At 40.7% G+C, this 19,797-nt stretch overlaps 1 long non-coding RNA gene across 2 annotated transcripts; it reads right to left on the bottom strand.

Moving 5' to 3' along the window:
- Positions 1-450: 450 nt before the first annotated feature.
- Positions 451-19,782, bottom strand: LOC125308108. 2 transcript variants are annotated; one of them, XR_007195834.1, is made up of 4 exons: positions 19,401-19,782; positions 16,206-16,268; positions 1,542-1,734; positions 451-1,236 (listed from the first exon to the last, which is right to left on the bottom strand). It is a non-coding gene; the product is annotated as an uncharacterized LOC125308108 (long non-coding RNA). The 2 variants fall into 2 exon arrangements; XR_007195835.1 differs by lacking the exons at positions 16,206-16,268; positions 19,401-19,782 and adding an exon at positions 5,329-5,573.
- Positions 19,783-19,797: the final 15 nt, after the last annotated feature.

Here is a 19,797-nt window from a genome sequence, read left to right as displayed (position 1 = left end):
CAAATCCAGAAAGACATAATGACCAATTTATTGGTAAAATTCCAAAAGTCTCCATTGACATTAGTGCAGCGAGGGTTTACTCTGGTCTGCATAAAGGGGGATTTTCCCCCCTCCCCCTTGCAATAATCGAGCGCTGAAATTGTCGAGCGTTTAGCCAAAAGCTCGCTTTAACCCTCTCTGGATATATATAGAATGGCTAGATGTCTCGTCTGTGTTGCTGGCTAATGGAGTCGAATGTCCGCATATGGCGGCCATCTTTCAACCGATTTGGTTTATTATAATCAACTCATAAGATTTTATATTTCCAAATTTTTAATAAAAATATTTTTTACTAGAATCAATGTTTGGACAGTGTTACAGGGACATTTGATGACATTTTAAAACATGTTTATTAAAAATGTAGCCAAGTAACAAGGTATCCCGGTGGCCCACAGGGGGGGGATAGGTTAATCAGTCAGCCTTTACCTGAAATGTACACGAGAGCATTGTCCAGAAGACAATTGAAGCTGACGGGAAGGTAACTGTGATCATGTACTAATGCAGGAATGTCAGCAAACGGAAAGGGAAGATCTTCTCTTGCTGCAGAGGACATATATACAGTTGACAGGCTTGTAGAGGTGTCGATGACTCGGCCTCATCCTGTGCTGTAACATTGTCTCTGCATGGTCCACAACTCCACACCAGGCCATCAGCTTTCTAAATATATACTTAAACTGGCTGGCATTGGGGTTGTTATTCCAGCCACCTTACCACCTTAAAAAAAAAACACGATATACGAGTATTATCAAACAATTTAGACTGTATCAGTGGTGATACATTCTGCAAACAGATAGTCAAAAACACCTTTTTTTTCTAAATACTCAAAATAGCTTGTGACACTTTCAGGTAATGTGTACATCTTCATAAAACATATCTTACAAACAAAAAAAAAAACTGATTGAGCAGCAGGCAGCCACAAACATGATGTTTATGAATGTAAGACATTCATGCAAGGAAATCCCCAAAGCCAAGCTCCTTGGTCCAGACTTTCAGGTATGAAATTGCCCTTAGATTACTAACACCAACATAAACCTTTCTGGGTACCACCAAGATAAAGGATTTAATATTACAAGCCATATGATGGTCTGATTAGTTTGTGACATTCCACATGCAAATACTCACAACATCAGGTATCAAGTCCATTGGCAGGTTGTCTTCCACTATTCTTGAAGTGGTAGTGCTTCTTATTGCAACCGACTAAAATAAAGTAGTTTTGAGTGTCTAAAATGTGCTGTATTAAACAACAAATTATATAACTTGCAGAAACAACGTATTTTCCAGACTATAAGTCGCACTTTTTTTCATAGTTTGGCCAGTCCTGTGACTCAGGTGCAACATATGTATATTTATATATATGTTTTTTTCCTCTTTATGAAACATTTGTGCGACTTATACTCCGGTGCGACTTATAGTCCGGAAAATACGGTAATCAAATATGTATATTGATATGTCAATCTTATACACCTTAAATTATTGTTGGTCAATGATACACATACACATACCCTTTGAAGATGTGCTGGAAAGCTGAAAATGGATGGCAAAACACCATCTTTAAACTGCACAGTCTGCCCGGTCCTGTCAAAGTCCTCGGTCTTGAAGTGCTCACTGCAGATCAGTGTCCTGTCAGTGGCAGCAAAACTGTCCGTTCTTAGGACAACTTCCCACTTCCTCCTCCTCTCTCCGATTTTGGGAAACCTTAAAAAAGTGAGAAATTGTCAACATTTCAAATCCATCTTTCCATTTTGGGGGTAATTGTATGTAAGTATGTATGTATGTACTTTAAGAATAAGATAACCACACTAAAAAAAATATTCAAACATTCAGTGATTATGTAAACAAACATATTCTAAGCCTTGTGTCAACAACAATCTAGCAATAGGGTCATTCCACGTCAATTCAACCAGGGCCCACACACATACTGTAGGTCTCAAAAAATTCTGAAAAAATTACCAGGTGTACATATGTTACCCAAGAGACACACTGTAAAATTATTGGGCTCTGTAGCCGTTCTCTGAGTCTGGCGATACCAGTTTTAGCTCCAGCCTAGCATAGATCATCGAATCTGATTAGACCATTAGCTTCTCGCCTGCTAGCATCACATTTAAAAGTGACTAAGATTTCCAGTAATTTTCCTATTTAAAACTTGTCTCCTCTCAAGTTAGAAAGTGTAATAAGACCAACGGAAAATGAAACGTGGCGATTTTCTAGGCTGATTTGACATGGAACTATACTCTCATTCCAGCATAATAATCAAGGAACACCATGGGCACAGCAGCACAATGATATTATGCAGCACCTTAAAATAGCACAGCAACAAGGTTGAGCAATACGCGAAGTTAGTGGGGGTGCAGGGGGAGCACTCCCCCCCCTGGTGTTAACGGGTAATTGCATTGTTTCAAAAATTAGTGAAATATGTCTGGCATGACCAGATATTTTAAAAATAATTTAAATAACATAAAACAACGATATAAGAAACGGGTTGCGGTTGATGATGGGAGCAGCCAGGTATTCTTCTCTTGCGATCCTTCACATTGAAAGCGACATTACGGCCAACCTGACGAGGCATGCAGGACGAAAACGAAAATTACTGTTGCACTAGTATGGACATCTTGAAATGCCGACGTTGCAATAAAGGTTGCCTAAATGCCATGTATATGAGTCAGCTTACTAATTGATTTTGCGTTGTGTGCAGTTTTGGACTTTTTATTCCACTTTGGCAAAGTGGCGAAGTCTTGTTCACCCGTTCACCCGTCACATTCAACTGGCTGGTGAACGTGACGCTCCTGGCTAGATATACCATGACCCTTTTTGTGCATCTAGGCCTACTGATTGCTGTGGATTACTTTTTTTCGTGTCATTAGATTACAGCAATATATGAATATTTTTTTCTTAACATGTCTTAACGTAATGTCATGATTGTGCGTTTGGAGAGGCATCAGACTGTAGGTGAACACTTCCTTTGAAGTTCTTGGAGTTCTCGCTATGATTTAGGTCTGCCCTGCACTCAATAGCCTACAGTTTGGAGTTTACTTACTTTGCCTTTGTAGAATCAAATTTGAGTTTTTTCAATGGCTCGTTCTCCTTAAGATAAGCATACATAAACAGATGCATCTTGTTATTTAAAACTCCACTCTGCTAGGTGGCTCGCATGCCAGCAGCACTCTTGAGGCATCGGAGGTTTAATGTTCCACAAGCACAGCTAAGCTAGCTGGCATCTGTTACACTAGGCTATATAGTTCATTTTTAATAGCAAACAGAAATGTCAAGATGGCAACAGGTCATTACATTCTTTAATTTACAAAATATGATTGTACAAAATGTTTAATCAATGTGACGCAAATGAGGCTAGAGGCGGTGGATTAATTTATCAAAAGTGAGCAGCAACCAGACTCTATGGGCTAAGCCCCGAATGTTTTCAACTGCTAGGCGACACTGTCTATTGCGTTTCAAGACAACCGTGCTGCATTGGATTTCATAAGAATGAATTGTTAAATTGTTACAATGTAATATATATCTTTATTTAACATATTTGTTTTCTCCATATGTGCTCATACTGCTTTTTTTTGTCTGCCCCCCTGGCTCGAATGTCAAACTCCACCTATGGGTTGAGCTGCAGCAGACGAATTGGTTAGTGACTGGATTATTACGCCTGAATGATTCCAATAATTCCATGTCAAAACAGCCTAGAAAATCGCTACATTTGATTTTCCGTTGGTCTTATTACACTTTCTAACTTGAGAGGAGACAAGTTTTATGAAAATGGCCTCGAGGGGCGGCACCAGTGATATTTTCAAATGTATGCTTGGTGCCGCCCCTCGAGGCCATTTTCATTACTCATAGCCAGACCTAGCCTGATGAGCCAGACCCACATTAAAATGTAGGGTCTGGGCACTCACCGTTCGCAGTGCTCAGTCCGTGGGGCGGGATAATCGGTTGTCTTTCAAATTTCCTCTGCACGCAATAGGACAGCGCTATGAGTTCCATGCGTTTCCCACCAGCGGAGCTAGTTGGCTAGTTCAAACTTTTGCCAACTTAATAAAAGCTTAACTCGTGTCACACTGTTCGCCAACAGCAACATCTATCTTATTTGTTTTCAAATAGCAGGGAATTCAAGCCAAACCGTTGCAACTCTGCCATCAATCATTATGTTAAGCCCACCTAACGACTCTATACACGATTTGATTGGCCTGATAGAAGTTTAATTTTTCGAGCTCACAAGCCAACGGAGAGTTGCTAGACTAGCCCGCTAGGGTGCGTCTAGATTTCTAGGCTAAGCCAGACCTGAAATCTTTCTAGATTTGGGTCTGAATCTCCGGGCTACAACACAGCATTCCAGTCGAAAGTGGTTTATCGAGGGATGACTAGGGCTGGGACGGTAACAGCATTACTGCAATACCGCGGTTACGTGACACCTACCGCGGGTCTGAGCTCGTCACCGTCATCACCACAAAAAAAAAAAAAATCTGTAAAACATTTGGAGGATTCGACCTCATGTACCCGCCTGCAGAGGTCTTAAGCTGACTGCATAACATGATTATTTCTGAGATTCTGATCCGTTTTCAACTATGACATAGCCTATGCACAATTCCGGGTTGAAAACGTTGCAGAATCTCCGAAATAATCACGTTATGCAGTCAGCTTAAGGCCTGTTCAATGTGATGAACCATCTTATGACATTTCTCAGAAAACCACAGTTATGTTAAGTAGGCTAACCTTACGTTCTCAAAACAAAACTTCAAAAGTTACCATCAAAAGATCTTTCGACCTTTCGCGTTTGTGTTGGGGAATGCAATGTTCCAACATTCCATTGGTTTACTAGACTATGCGAGAGTAGGGGAGAACTAGCACAGTAGTAACACTTTTCTATTCTCTCCGTTCAAACTCGATTTAGCCTACATTAAGCTGTTAAAAGTGAAACCTGTGAAATTTAGCCAGAAAGGACTCATACATGTTTACTCCATGAAAGAATGAAAAAAATATGTTCTAGTTTGTTAAGAATAACTTAACAGCGACATCTAGGACCTACCCTTGTTACAACCTGACGCAGCCATTAAAACAGACATGGGCAACATACGGCCCGTGGCCTTTCCCTGACCGGCCCGCACAAGGTCGGTGAAAAAACAGTAGTCAAGTAGTAGTAAGTAGTCAAGAGCCTAGCATAGAGATAATGCATGCAATTCAATATCGTTGCTTTTATTTTGAAAGTAACGTGAAAGTGGGGGGTTGTATACCGCGAAACCACAGAACCGTGGTAATTTCTTGCTTTCCGACCGCGGTAAGAAAACATACCATCCCAGCCCCAGGGATGACCTCCTCAGTCTGGCCTCGTCCGTTTTGGGAACTCCAAAAGGTTTGTCCTCGGAGGAACCAGCCCCTGCTCCTTCTGAAAAGGCTCAATCAGCACGCTGCAAAAACTGCTTATCAAATAAAATCTAATCAGCTTATCTAACACTTGGTTAGATATTATTCTTTTCCGTGTACAGCCCGATCTACCAGCAACACCCTATGCACCAGCTCCACCCGTGCTACGCAAGCAACCCAGTAGGAAGAGGACAGTAAACCCCCGCTTTAAAAATCAATAGGACTTCCTAAGATCGCGCCTTATGGCAGCTGGCGGAGGTGAGATTGAACCTCTCCCTTAAGTATTCTTAACACCCCCCCTTGGGGGTTGGTAGTGATAGGCTATGGTTGGTTGGACATGGGGGAAGGAGAGGGGTGATTTTAGAGCCATATTTTTCTGTTCCTCTGTTGAACCTTAGTTGTTCTGATAGGGTACCAGGGGGCTTGTTGACTCCTGGAGATGCAGAGCTCTCTGTCTGATTCTGTTGAACACCTTTATCAGTCAGACAGAACCTATGTAGATATGATTAAGGCTCTTACCAAAGATCCTTGATTACTAGCTCCGCTTTAACCCTCTCTGCTCTTACTAAGGAAAATTCTACAGACAGTTACCTCTGATGTCACACAGAATATAGAATCTAGAGCTTCTAGAATGAGAGTGATTGCTTCTTTGTGAATTTAGGCAACATTCGTTTGGTCTGAACACTGTTCTTGCTTTGTTTCTTCTTTTAAGAAAGAGCAATGTCACCCCCCTGTGGTAAAAAAGAGGTAGTACAAAAGAGGTAGTACAATGTCACAGCGATTGATAGATTGGCAAACACTATTGATCCTAATAAAAAAATGAACAGTCTCACCTCTCTGTCTCTCTTTCTGGATGGATTAGAGCAAAACCAAAAAACCTGCATGCTTTGTGCATATTTAATTCACAAGCACCTGTGACTTGGCAAGACATAACAGTTATGTCAGTGCACATAGTCACTCCAAAAAACTGAACATAAGAGAACATGTAGATACTGTAATGACACACTGTCAGCGTTACGGAAATATTTCACTGGTCAGCTGAGGTCTGTGGCCTGTGGCCTAGGCCTGTTTAAATGTTACAAACCTTTGATCCTGATGTTAAGATGAACTTTGCTTTAGATTGCAACATTCAACAATTATCTACTTCACCCCTTCCTGAATGGCCTGTTGTAAAGTGTTTACAAAGTGGGGTTTTAAGGTTCAGAGGGCCAAAGATCAACCTCTAATCACCAGCAACAGGCAGTAATTTGGGTGTCTGGCATGCTTGAATGGGAAATAGTGCTTGGATTTGGATAGTCAGTATTTATACAATCAGTATGTATACATGCCTGTCATCAAGACTTCTAGATTCCAATACCCCTGTACTAAAAGGTTTGGTTAAGGTGTTGATGTAGTGAGGTGGTCCACACAAAAAGTCCCAAAAGAAGTTTGGTAAGTGGTAATAGTTACCCTCCAATGGTATTAGATTGATTTGATATTGATATTTTTATATAAAAAATGTTTTGTTAAGAAGACCTTTACTGATGCAGTATGAGGAAAAGGGATACCGTTTTTTCTTCAAACATGACTATAGTGGTCCTGTTTTTTGTGTGAAAAGGTACACCTCCTGGTATTTGGATTAATGTTTAACTATTGCAAGTGTTGGATGTTCTGGTGAGATACATCTCTTTTGGATTTGTTTGGGCCTTAGTAATCCATCTGGAATATGATGGAATGATGAACTAAAAAACTACAGAACTTATTGTATTGATCGTATCTGCTTGTGGCTATAAATTTGACTTGAATCAAATCACATATGTATGACTTTAAATCTAATTAAGAGTCAGACAAAATTGAATTCAATAATGGCTCTTGCATATAGTTTCAGGGTCATAACAAGGGAGATGTAAGTGTATTTTCAATGTTTCAAAGTGGTAGGGACTTAAGTGTTATGTAGAATCAATTCAATTTCAATTTAATTGTACTTATAGAATGCCAAACATTACACATGTCTCATGGCGCTTTACAGAGTGTTAGACAATCAGAGAATATAAAAAGAAAAGAAAAGAAGGCCCATGGGTAACAGGGGCGAGGAAAAACTCCCTAGAATTGCAGATACATATAGGAAGAAACCTCGAGCAGATCCACGACTCAAGGGCCTGACCCATCTGCCTAGGGCCTGCCGAGTTGCTTGTAGTCCAGCGAAGCTTGTAGTTCAACAGCATAGCAACAATGGCGACGGAGGTGACGCTAGAAGCTATCCGCGAAGTTGTCTCAACTCTTGAGAGCATCACGCAATTAAAGCAAGAACAAGAGGCTTGTCTTGTCAATTTTATAAATGGCAAGGACGTCGTAGCTCTCCTTCCAACTGGCTTTGGGAAAAGTTTGATTTATCAGGTGGCCCCGTTAGTAATGGAGAGACTGGGGAGACCGAATGCTGTGTGTGTGTGTGGTAAGAGTAAGAGCCTGAACTCCGGCGCACAGAAACGTTGCTGATTGGTTAAGGGAACTCCAATGATTTTAATCCTCAAAATAAGCATCCGCCCATTACAGAGACAGATTCCTATTACATTGTGCCAGACTGTATGACAAAGAGAAACATAAGTCATAGGCGGTAAGGACCAGGCTAGTTTAAAGCCACCTAAGGTGAAAGTTACAAGCAGTGGGATGAATACATATCCGGTATGATAATGCATTAATCCTAATTTACTGTAGTGTCAGAAAGTTCAAATAGTCCAGAGTAGGAAATGGAATTGTCCAGGGGATTAGGAGTTGTCAAAGGGCATGTGGTGGGTCGGCAGTATTGGCCAGGAATCCGGGCAGAGTTGTCATAGGCAAAGCTCAGCTCCATTTTGCTTAAGGAGGTATAACGATGACGTGGCCATTTGTAACGGTAAAGTGAAAATTGACTACAATTTGGCAGATTTTATCAGATTTTATCAGATTGGCAGTAGTTATAAACTATTATCTATATACCACCTCTTTAACAATCTCTCAAACTCTTTAATAGCTATTTCCTCTAATGCATTGTGTGCATATCTCTCTTTATGCTTAGCCACGCGGTGATGTTAAATTTAGCATGCTATACTTAAGTGTTCAGCCTTTAGCCGACTTTAGATCTCTCCACTTTCTGGAATTTCTAATAACTCCAAACAAAAGGGGAAGGCACTAATAGGTTTCGAAGTTACTGATGACTACTACTGATAAACAATGCTTAATAATCAAGGCAAACAAAGACAACAAATATGTCTATGCTATCTTAAACTTATTTCTGTTGTAACAACTGAAACAGGGATTCGGGTTGAACAAGTTGAGCAGAACCATACAAAAAGGAAATTTGAATTAATAATTTTAAAAATAATTTAGAACATAAGAGATTGCATGTTAAATGTGTGTATATTTATAATTGGGTGTTGAACCAGCCAAATGTAATGTTTGTCTTGCTTGCTAATGGATGTGACTTTCTAACAGGCGCCTCAAAGCCATGGCATAGTCTGGGATACTCTTGTTGGTGGAACTCTGATAGTTGCCATTTTCCTAAGCCTTCATCTAACCAATAGCTATTTTAATCCCACCGGTAAGGGGAACTTTCAATATACTTATCAAAGCTTTTTATGCAACTGTCTTTCTTGCTTTAATCAATTTCATGATTAATAGTTTAGTAAGTGTATAGGACTATTTCTTTATTATATTGAAAAGGCTGGGGTAGGTGAGTGTATGTGGTCTTTAATGAGGATTAGTAAGATACAATTTTACTTACACTTGAGGTCTTAGGTAGTGTATTCAAACCCTGAAAAAAATGTGAATAATGTAAGACATTTTATTTCTTTCAAGAGAAACTATGCAGTTTGGCAATTTCTTTGCTGTTTTCTCGCTTTTTGCTCGCAGGTTTCTCTGCAGAGCTCCCTCTACAGCTTCAGAGTATTTATTTTACGACACTCACTCAGTCTGCCATTTCCTCTTTCCCTGTTCCTCCGACAATGGTTTACTTGCTTTCTGCTTCTTTTCACTGGCTCTGCCATGACAAACTCCATCGATACCTTGTTCTAGTCGGTGCCTGGTGTCTATGTGTGTAGTGCAGTAAAGCAATTTGTTACATTGTGAGACTCCGAGACTTTCTGTCTCTGAGGCCGTAGGCCCGCAGGCCCAAAGTTGCAAGGGTGGTTTTCCCGCTCACAGGCGCTAGGGAGAAGCAAGACGGCCACCATTTAACCCGAAAAAAGTCATATAACCATTTCAATGACTCCGAAGCTGTTCAGTTAAGGCAAATTAAGATAAAAAATGGCATAGTTCCCCTTTAATTTAAATATTCATTTGGGATTCATACATATCAAAACCATTGTATTATATACACCAGGGTAGGAATTTCACGGCGGCCATGGCCGTCGTAGCCCTTTGCGTTGGCCGTGATGCCCCTTTGAAAATCAGAGGTTTACAGGCCACTTTGGCCTTGGGGCCCCCTTCTTTCAATATTCTGGTTTGCGTCCGACTAATTGCGTATTTTATTAGCCTATGGCCTGTCAAAATAATCTTAGCATTCACAGGGCAAATTAATTTATTTTACGCAGTGGAGAAAATGACAGCACACGGCAAGAAAGAAGTGCGTCCAAATTCACCCATTCTTCTCAGTTGAACTACTCGCAAAGTAGCCTACTCATCATACAGACATCACAAGTAGCCTATCACTTCACATGAAAGAGCTTTCTCAGCTTTTAAATGATGTTAGTCGCTAATTTCTGTGGTGAACGGTTCGCGAGACAATAAATAATATGATTCAATTAAATTATACATTCTAGGTTCTGCGCCTATCTCCCTACCCATTCATCTCAGTGGAATACTTCACGAACCCTTCGTTCAACACATGACAAACCATATATCAAAATAAACAGCAGACCTTACCGAACACAAAGGTGTAAAGCAGTCCCCTGTACAGTTAGCCGTTCCAGAGTAATCCGGTTTTGAATTTGCAGCAAATTTCGACATACATGTCTCCAAATTTGGGCTTTAAGTTTCACAATGTGTTTAAATGTTTCTACATGATTTCATAACTGACCAAATACAAAATAAATGTTACAAATATCGCTTAGATATCAGTAAATATTAAAATCAGAGGATATACAGCTGACTAAGAGTTTGTGAAAGTAGCTTAATGAGCACAAAATGCTAAGCATGGCTATTTGAGTTTCTTAAAGCTGAGCTGTGAATTGTAAATTGTTCAATACATGATTTCATAACAGGCCAAATATAAAATAAATGTTAAATATAGCCTAGATATCTGTAAATATTAGATGATCAGATGATTTACAGTTCTATGTAATATGTCATGTGTCATGTTTTGTCATGCTTTTCATTGTATTGTTTCATACAGTGATGCAGGTCTACTGCTGTAAATAGGCTAAATACAACTTTGATTATTTTTATAGCCTACTACTGTATAGTTAACTTTGGCCTTGGTGCCCTGACATGTGGCCTTTGTGCCCCCCACCAAAGATGCCCAACTGAAGGCCAAGTGGCCTTGCCCATAAAATGGTGAAATTCCAAGCCTGATATACACTAATATGTCCTTATTGTATACCAGATGGTGTTTTTTTTTTTATGGAAAGTAATTATCGGAACCTCACATATTACCAACCGTCCCATATGTCCAAACTCTTACGTGTATGTGGCACCTAATATATTTATTTCTATACAAACCAAGACAGCGGAATCCTAAAGAAATGCAAGCATCCACACCATAAGTATATCACTCTAAAAAACTATTCATTAAGTTAGTAGATAAAACTTAAAATGAAGGACATTTTCGACATAAAAAAATGTTTTTGCTACTTGTACATGTATAGGTGAGTTGACAACTTATTTGAAGGAGTTTGTCATACTGAAAAAGAAGGAAAGCTGTCTCAACTTATTAATATACTGTATGGATTTTCAACACAGTCTTGCTTTCACTTAGCAATAGATAAGTATTAAGTTACTGAAACTTGTAAATCTCGTGACCAAACTTATGAAGCTGATAACACGACTGAACGTTCAGAACCTTCCAGACCACGCCTGAGAAGTAACAGAAATTATGGCACAGGATCCTGTAGCCTACATTGAACATCAAAGGTACGTGCAAAGTAGTCTAGCCTTCTATTTTTGTGTTTGTTTTAAAAGCAACAGCTATCAAACAACGGCACACAGTCAGTGTTGCCACCTTGAAAAAGTAATCTGATTACTGATTACTCCTTTAAAAAGTAACTTAGTTACTTTACCGATTAGTTGATTTTAAAAGTAACTAAGTTAGATTATAAGTTACTTTATTAGTTACTTTCAGCAGCTGCCGACAACACCCCCACTGCCTCAACATAAAAATGATAACCGTTTTTTCCAACACTCACTATACTGGAAGTGCATTTAAACAGTAATGTCAACAATGTATAGCAGACATCCCAACCTAACCTAATTAGATACTGAAATTCAGATGTTTGTTCAATAATGTCTAGTCAGTACACCAAATAAGGAAGGCCTATTGATAGAAATTGTGATAGTAAAATATATAGATTTTGGTAGTTGGTAGTTTTGGTAGTCCATGTAGGATACAAGGATACAAGGAAGTTTATTGTCACATGCATATAGATAGATAGATAGATAGATAGATACTTTATTGATCCCCAGGGGAAATTCAATATAGTTACTGGAAGTAATAAATGCAGTGAAATTATGTCTGGTGTCAGCCTATTTCTGCATTTATGGCGGGGCAAAAAGTGCAGTAGAAGAGGGGTTTAGTAGATTAAGTGGCAAGGGCTGCATAAGAAAGGTGGGGGGAGGATTGGGATTGGGCTGGGGCACCAACAAGGAGCACCTAAGAGCAACAGGGGCAAGGAAAACTCCCCTTACCAAGGAAGAAATCCACGGCTCAAGGGGGCTAACCCAACTGCCAGGGGTCTTGGTGTGTGTGTTGGGGGATGACAGGGGAGATGGGATAGTGTGCTGTGTATGTGGGGGAGAGGGCAGTGTGCAATATGTGTGTTGGAGAAGCTTCCTCATGAGACAATGTGCTGTGTATGTAGGGGAGAGGGGGGGGTGTACTGCAAGTATGGTGAAGGGACTTACTATTGCAAGCAGAGTACTGTATGTATGATGTATGTGAGTGATGACAGTGAAGATGTGTGTGTGGGCGGGAGGGGAGTGGAGCAGTGACTGTGTGTGTGTGTAGTGTGTGTGGGTGGGTGGGGTAGTGTGCTGTAAGTATGTAGAGGATGTGTGTTGGAGAAGATCCTGAAGACAATGTGCTGTGTATGTAGGGGGGCAGTGTGCAGCAAGTATGTAGAGGAGGCTTACTGTAGCAAGCAGTGTGGTGTATGTATGTGAGGTGATGACAGTGATGATGTAAGTGTGTGTGTTTTTTTGTGTGTGTGTTGGGGATAGGGGTGGGGTGGGGGTGGGGGCAGAAAGGCTAGGCAATCAAGGACATGGGTAGATAGATGGAGGAGAAATTAAAAATAATAAATAAAAAGTTCTATGGAGATGTGCAAAAGTTGGAGAAAGTCAGATATATGTGTGTGTGTGTGTGTGTGTGTGTGTGTGTGTGTGTGTTTTGACGTGTGATGAAATAAGAAAATAAATAAAAGGTCTGTAGCATTGGCAACTAGCCATCTACAGTAGTATAGGCCTGAGTAATATGCAAATGAAATGACACTTCTTAAACTCACCTCAACAAGTCTTTTGCAATCATTTAACCCGCCAGTGTGCAAGACTATCATTGTGTTTTACTCTGAGACAATTGGGTACACTTTTGTGTAGTCTGATGTGAAATGGGTCTTAAAGGAGAATTCCGGTGTGATATTGACCTAAAGTGTATTGAAACATGATACCGAGTCATCTAGATTCCAAAAATAATTCAGTGGAAATGCATGGATTCCAGTTGCTGCTACTGGAAGAAACTGGAATCCATGCATTTCCACTGAATTATTTTTGGAATCTGATCCCTTATCATACCTGTTCATTCTTACTCGTTGCTCAACTTATCGTGACTAAATTCAAGATGGCTGCAAACGCTAAACTTCGTGAAGATACTGTCTGTATAAATCGTCTTGTAAGTAAACTACCAGTGCTTTTTCAAAGTTCTCAATGTCTCGTTTTAAATGTCAGGGCCCTCGGAAGTCTACCAATGAAGTGTGGAGATACATTGAGCCTCGTAAATGGGTGTAAAACAGTGATTTATTTACATGGCTAGCCCGATGCCGAAGCACCACTATTGAAAAAGCTGTTGGTAGCATCGGCTAACTAGCGCCAGATTTTGGAGTGCAGGGACGAAATGGAGATGGGCTATGAGACATACGTTCACACTCGGTATCATGTTTCAATACACTTTAGGTCAATATCACACCGGAATTCTCCTTTAAGGTTAGTTTAGTTTGAAGTTATTATATGTATTTTATCCATGGGCGGATTATGAACTTTCGGGCCCCTGGGCCCAGATGTATTAACCCTCTAGGCGCCACGGTCGAGTTTACTCGACAAGATGCGGTACTGAATAAAACGGCCGATTTAGTCAAATAGGGTGTCATATTTCGTTCGACCTCCACTCCACTAGATGGCAGACAAGTCATACGTCATCCCCGAGTCGAAAAAACGGCATGCATTAAACAAAACTTTCTAGCTACAGCGCATTGAATCAGTGCGTGAAATACCGGAGCTAGTGTGCGTGTGAGCCACTTTGTCAGAGCGATATTGTCAACGTCAGCGAGTATTTGCATTAGATTATCGTCTAATGGCATCAAAAAAGTTTACCTGAAATGAAGTGTTGGGTCTTCTATTCGCGGACCCTGATTCTGAAGGGGAATATCTGCCTTCAGAAAATGACGGTGATTCGTTTAGTGAGGCTTCAGATCGCCCCCTGCCTTGCAATGATGCAGCTGGACAAAGTGAGAGTTTACTCCATAGTTTAGCTTACACCAAGCACAAAGCGTTGAATCGTTTGCCCAATGTCACTGGTGGGAATAATGTTTCACGGGTTGAGTGTTCATCAGGAAGTTAGCAGGGTGTTAGTGGTGTGGCTTAACGAGGCTGGAGGTAGCCTAATATCCATAGCTAGCTTCTGTCTTCTGAGCGTGTGCCCTCCGCTTGTCCTTTGGCGACAGTGCGATGGTGGAGCCTTTGTCTAATGCCACTGGGTATGTTAGGCGAGGTCGAAGTGCTCATAGGACAGTTAGGGGGGAACGTAGAGGCAGTGTGGGGAGTCGCAATGAGAATGACAGTAGGTCTAGTCCGAGCTGTGCAAATTCTCTCCACTCAACGCTTGTGAGGCAGATCTGGCCATGCTGCTCGCAACAGGAGCAGAGGTGGTGACACGGGGCAGGAGAGCCATTAGGCCATGCATAGTCTATCACAAGATGATGGGAATGCGGCCCTGTATGGATAGGATAGGATATGGATATGGATAGTCATTATCTCTACAGCAAAAGGCCTGCTACATAAAAAAAAAATTGTCAGCCATTTATTAGTAATGATTTACACTGTTGATTATCTATTTCCCTGACCATTTAGGACATGTGTTCTTTTGTGTGTGTTCATGTCCTTGTGATGTGTGTGTCTTTGTCAGCTAAGAAAAAAACAACAACAAAAAACATCAACAAAAACAACAAAAAGAAAACAAATACTAACATTGTCTCTTGTCTTGTCTCGTCATCTCACTCCTGATCTGTGCCTTGCCATGGCAAGTGAGCTTTTGAACTAAACAGGTCTTGTCTACTTGTGTTTGTGTGTCATCTGAATAATATATATGTGCCCCATACATGGAATCAGAGTGCCTACTGTATGTAGTAAATGGAAAATCTCTACAGCAAAAGGCCAGCCTACCGCTACATGCATTTGGTTTGTTTCTGCCATTTATTAGTAATGATTTATACAGTTTGTTTACTACTTACTATTTACCTGAGCATTCAGTATTGTCCAATAAAGCATACAGAGGGTGAGGGACATTTTGGGGGAAAAGAAGTGGTGCATTTTATCATTCAAACATGCAACTTTTCGTGAAAATTCTATAATCCAAGATGGCCGCCACCATATGACGTCATGATATGCAAATTAGATATAAACATTTAATCTCGACATAAACTTTGGGTCATCCTTAATATTTCTCTAATTTACAGAAAGTCTCTATCTCTTATCACTTTTAAGATATAGCCTTTTGAAATGAAGATGTCAAAATCGAACGTTTCGAAAAAAAAACTTTGGCGCCTAAAGGGTTAAGGGCCCCCAACTAATTGTCACTCATGTGAGAGGGGGGGTTTGGGGGTCTTCCCCCAGAAAATGTTTAATTTGTTTGATGTGATTTCCTGTATTCTGGTGCATTTTGGGGATGGACAATACTTTAATTCAATCAGATTCATAGCCTACATCCTGATTTGTTGATACTGAGGCAATGATTCCATGCAAAGGCTTGGGCTTTAGGGCCCCCTGACCCCTTGGGCCCCTGGGCCTGGGCCCGGTAGGCCCGTGCAGTAATCCATCCCTGATTTTATCCAATCAACTAACCAGTATTTTCGCCCCTTCCCAAAAGTTCTCCAACGAAAAGTTCCCAAATGGATATGCCGAGCAAATGCGAAGCAATCCATCTGGTGGAGTCAGGTTGACATCAGCCCAATGACATCATGACTTATGAAATATAACTTTTGTATAAACTTTCATTAGATTCTTACTTGTCAAGACTGCTGGTACTTCCAGTGGGAAAATACGTTGATATCTTGCAAATACATTTTCCCAGGTGCAACATAATCAGAAGAAAGAGAGTGCTGTTCCACCATTTAATATGTCTTATATTTTTACTTCATGTAAATTCTTACCTCTAGCTATGGGAGTATCCATGTAAACTTGCCTGGTCTGGAAGAGAGTCCAGCCAATGGGGTCTGATGAGGAAGAAGGAGGAAGGGAAGAGGTTAACAGAGCAAGAAGAGACAAAACTTAACTATATTTATAACAACCTGGTCTCATTAGCGAACGTTTTTGCAGACCCAGACAAACGTGCCACCAGGTACGTTTCTGAGGTGCAAACTAGCCAGCGGGGGTGCTAAAGAGAGACGTTTTAAAAGTGTTGTTTAGTATAAGTATTTACTCTTTTGATCGTGAGGAATCTCTGCATTTATCCCAATCTGTGAATTAGGGAAACACACAGCACACAGTGAACACACAGTGAGGTGAAGCACACACTAATCCGAAGCAGTGAGCTGCCTGCTACAGCGGTACTCGGGGAGCAGTGAGGGGTTAGGTGCCTTGCTCAAGGGCACTCCAGCCGTGGTTGGGATCGAACCCTTCGGTTACAAGCCCGATGCCCAAACGTAGGCCAGGGCTGGCCCTTAGGCCAGTTAGACTAGTTAGGTCTGGTCAAACTAGATCGTAGCCTACATGAGCCCATAAATAGGCTATTCTTTGTTTACCAAGTTTTTAAGGACCTATTTTTCGCTAAGTTTTACAAAATAGAAGGGCATAAACCTTGAACTGTGTATACATGAATACTGCCGTCAATGAGTCAGCTGCCCCATGTTTGCATTGCTGCTTTTTTTAGTGAGCAGCCCAGGGATTTTGGCTCAATTGTCAACACGCTCAACATCTGCTCCGAGGTGCAAGTATTCGCGGGTTTGAATCCTGCAGTGTGCCGAGTCCGGTCTTCGTGCATTGTGTTGAATATGTCCCACAAGCCTTTGCATTGTGTTGAATATGTCCCACAAGCCTTAGGTTAACGTAGGGAGAAGCAGAGAACCAAACTTTAAGCATTAATTATGGATACTTATGGCAACACCTAAGAAATATTGAGATATTTGACATTTGAAATATTGAGTAGCCTACCACTAACAGGGCATTGACTTTGAGTCAGTTTCTTGAGGGCCCTCCCCCCATTGGCGCCCATGTCCATGCTATCTTGGATTCGTTTGTATCCGACACATTTTTTGTCACGATTCACCCTCCCGTCTACCTTAGACCATCTTATCCGAGACCCCAGAACGGAGCAATTTGAATCCGCTGGCGACCCCGCTGCTTTTATGTACTATTAGGCTACTCTTTGCTTATGTAAAGCACATTGAATTACCCCTGTGTACCCCACGTGCTACATAAATAAACTTGCCTTGCCCAAACTCGTTTTGCACCCGAGCTGTTTAGGACGAATGTGGACAGTTTGTTGCGGAACCATCTGAAAAGAGATGGTGTAGCCTACAAGTTATGTTCCCTTCCCTGATTTGTTGTGCTCATTTCACGTAACGATGGCCATGGGCTGCTTTTCAAGAAGTAAACATTTACATTTATTCATTTGACGAGTAGCTTACAGTGAATGGCAACTGATTAATAGCCATTGCACTTTAATAAAGATGCTGTATAGTTATTACTTTCTTTCTCACTGTATACTGTAACTGTGTATGTGACAAATAAATCCCTCTTGATTATAGCACTGTGTAATGTTCTATAATGTCCATCACATGAGGAAGGCTATTTTGTTCATTTGTTTGCTTAGCTTAGCTTTGTTTCCAGCAGACAAAGCTACCTGGAATTCCTATAAGTAAGTAGCATGCAAGCTATCTATTGCACCCAGGCAGTGAACTTGGCATTTCCCCCCAGTTTGCAGATTTTCTCTGATTGTTATTTCTTCCCGTCTACCCATACTTCTTGACTGTTTGTCATGATTTTCAAGAATCAGAATTATAAGTTTTAATGCAGATTTTAACACTAAGATTTGCGAGAGATTTGCGAATCAGGGGTAATAATGTGGACGCACATTGTGTCTACCGGTACTTCCAAACTAATCCAGTGTTTGTGGACGTGGAACAAATTTGTTTATAAAATACATGTTAAAACTGATCTGGCCTAATGTGGATGTAGTCTCTGTTCCACTTTTAGATTGCATAATGGCTTAAAAAAACAAAACATTTCGTGCATCATTCACAACCGGGGCGCTGCTAGAAAATGTGGGTCCTATGACAGACAATAATTCTGGGCCCCCAAGATGATATATAGTATTATCAAAGAGTATAGAAGTAACTATACTCTTTGGTATTATAATAATAATTATTGAGGGGGTTGGCTCCCTGTCAGCTCTGGGCCCTTAGAATCGTCCTAACAGTGAGCAATATGAAACCTACTAGCCTACTGATTAGACACATCATAGAACCCACTGAAAGTTATTTTTGAGTCCATAGCCTACATCAAACCTCAAGCAGTGTGTGACTCTGTATGTAATGGAGCATCAACAGACACATAGGCTACTGACTCTCTCAGCCATCAAAACAATGCTGTAATAGTGTTCATTCCTGCCTATTCCACATAGGAGATGCTCTTGATGGAATGATGTGGCAGCCAAGGACAAAGCAATCGTGGCTAGCAAGTAAAGACTAAGCAAAAACAGACTTCTCCACGATCAAAATACTCTTGAAATCGTCTCAATTGGACAGGGAAATTTCGTTTGGCTTCATTCGAAGATGTCTGTACCAGTTTGTTCAAGAAGCTTTCCGTTAGCTGTCCATTGGATTAGCCAAAATTCCATGTTGTAGCCACTGACTGCAGGGTTGTTAACCAGTGAATTGGAGTAGTCATCGGATGTTAAATCAGACAAAATATTTGTAATATTCTTAATTAATTTCGAGGATGAGTTAAAACAAGTTATATATATTAAAAATATAATGAGCAGGGAAAGCTAATATCATTGGCCAGATTATTTCAATATAGCTGCCACATAGGCTAGCCTACTGATAGGAGAATGGCGATAGCGATGGTAAGAGGGAAGCTGAAGACAGGACCATTTATTTGTTAAACAAATAGTTTTTGTTAAACAAATAGTAAAACAATAGTTTGTTAAACAATATGACAGCAATGCTGGTTATGTCATGCATGTCTGTGATCTCTCACGATCTTGGAAGGCCATTTGTAAGACAGTCACAGCATGGCTTGCCATGAATGCTACAGACTGGTAAATCCTCCCGCCTAATCAAGTAACTTCAAGTGCAGACCTCAATGATCGCTTTATGAGCAATAACAGCTTGGTTTAGGCCTACCTAGTTAAATATGGCGAGGGCTTAGGTTGGCTCCACATGTCTCCTGTTCTCGAGTTTCGATTCCATCTTGAAATTGCACGCTAATGTAAATGTTTTGCTTCCTGCCTCTCCAGTGTACAGGCTGCAGCACTGCCTGCCTCCCCCAATCAATAGGCTTGTACACTAGATGGCAGTGTTTATACCAACATCGCAGAGCCGAATGCAACATCGAACCATCCTGCAGCTCAAGCGCATTGACTGAATGAGCTGTAGGCCTATCTATGGCGTTTACGACTCTATTTCTCATATAGGCTACAGACTTTTTTCTTGCAAGTACGAGTTTATTTCACACAATTCAGATTAATTTTTTCTCGTAATTTTGACTTTTCTCCTAACAATTGTGTGTTTATTTCTCGGA

The sequence above is a fragment of the Alosa alosa genome, chromosome 15 (genome assembly GCF_017589495.1).
Source record: "Alosa alosa isolate M-15738 ecotype Scorff River chromosome 15, AALO_Geno_1.1, whole genome shotgun sequence".
NCBI classification, from domain to species: domain Eukaryota; kingdom Metazoa; phylum Chordata; class Actinopteri; order Clupeiformes; family Clupeidae; genus Alosa; species Alosa alosa.
The sequence above is the reverse complement of the archived record's forward strand: the minus strand, read 5'-3'. Positions and strand labels throughout refer to the sequence as shown.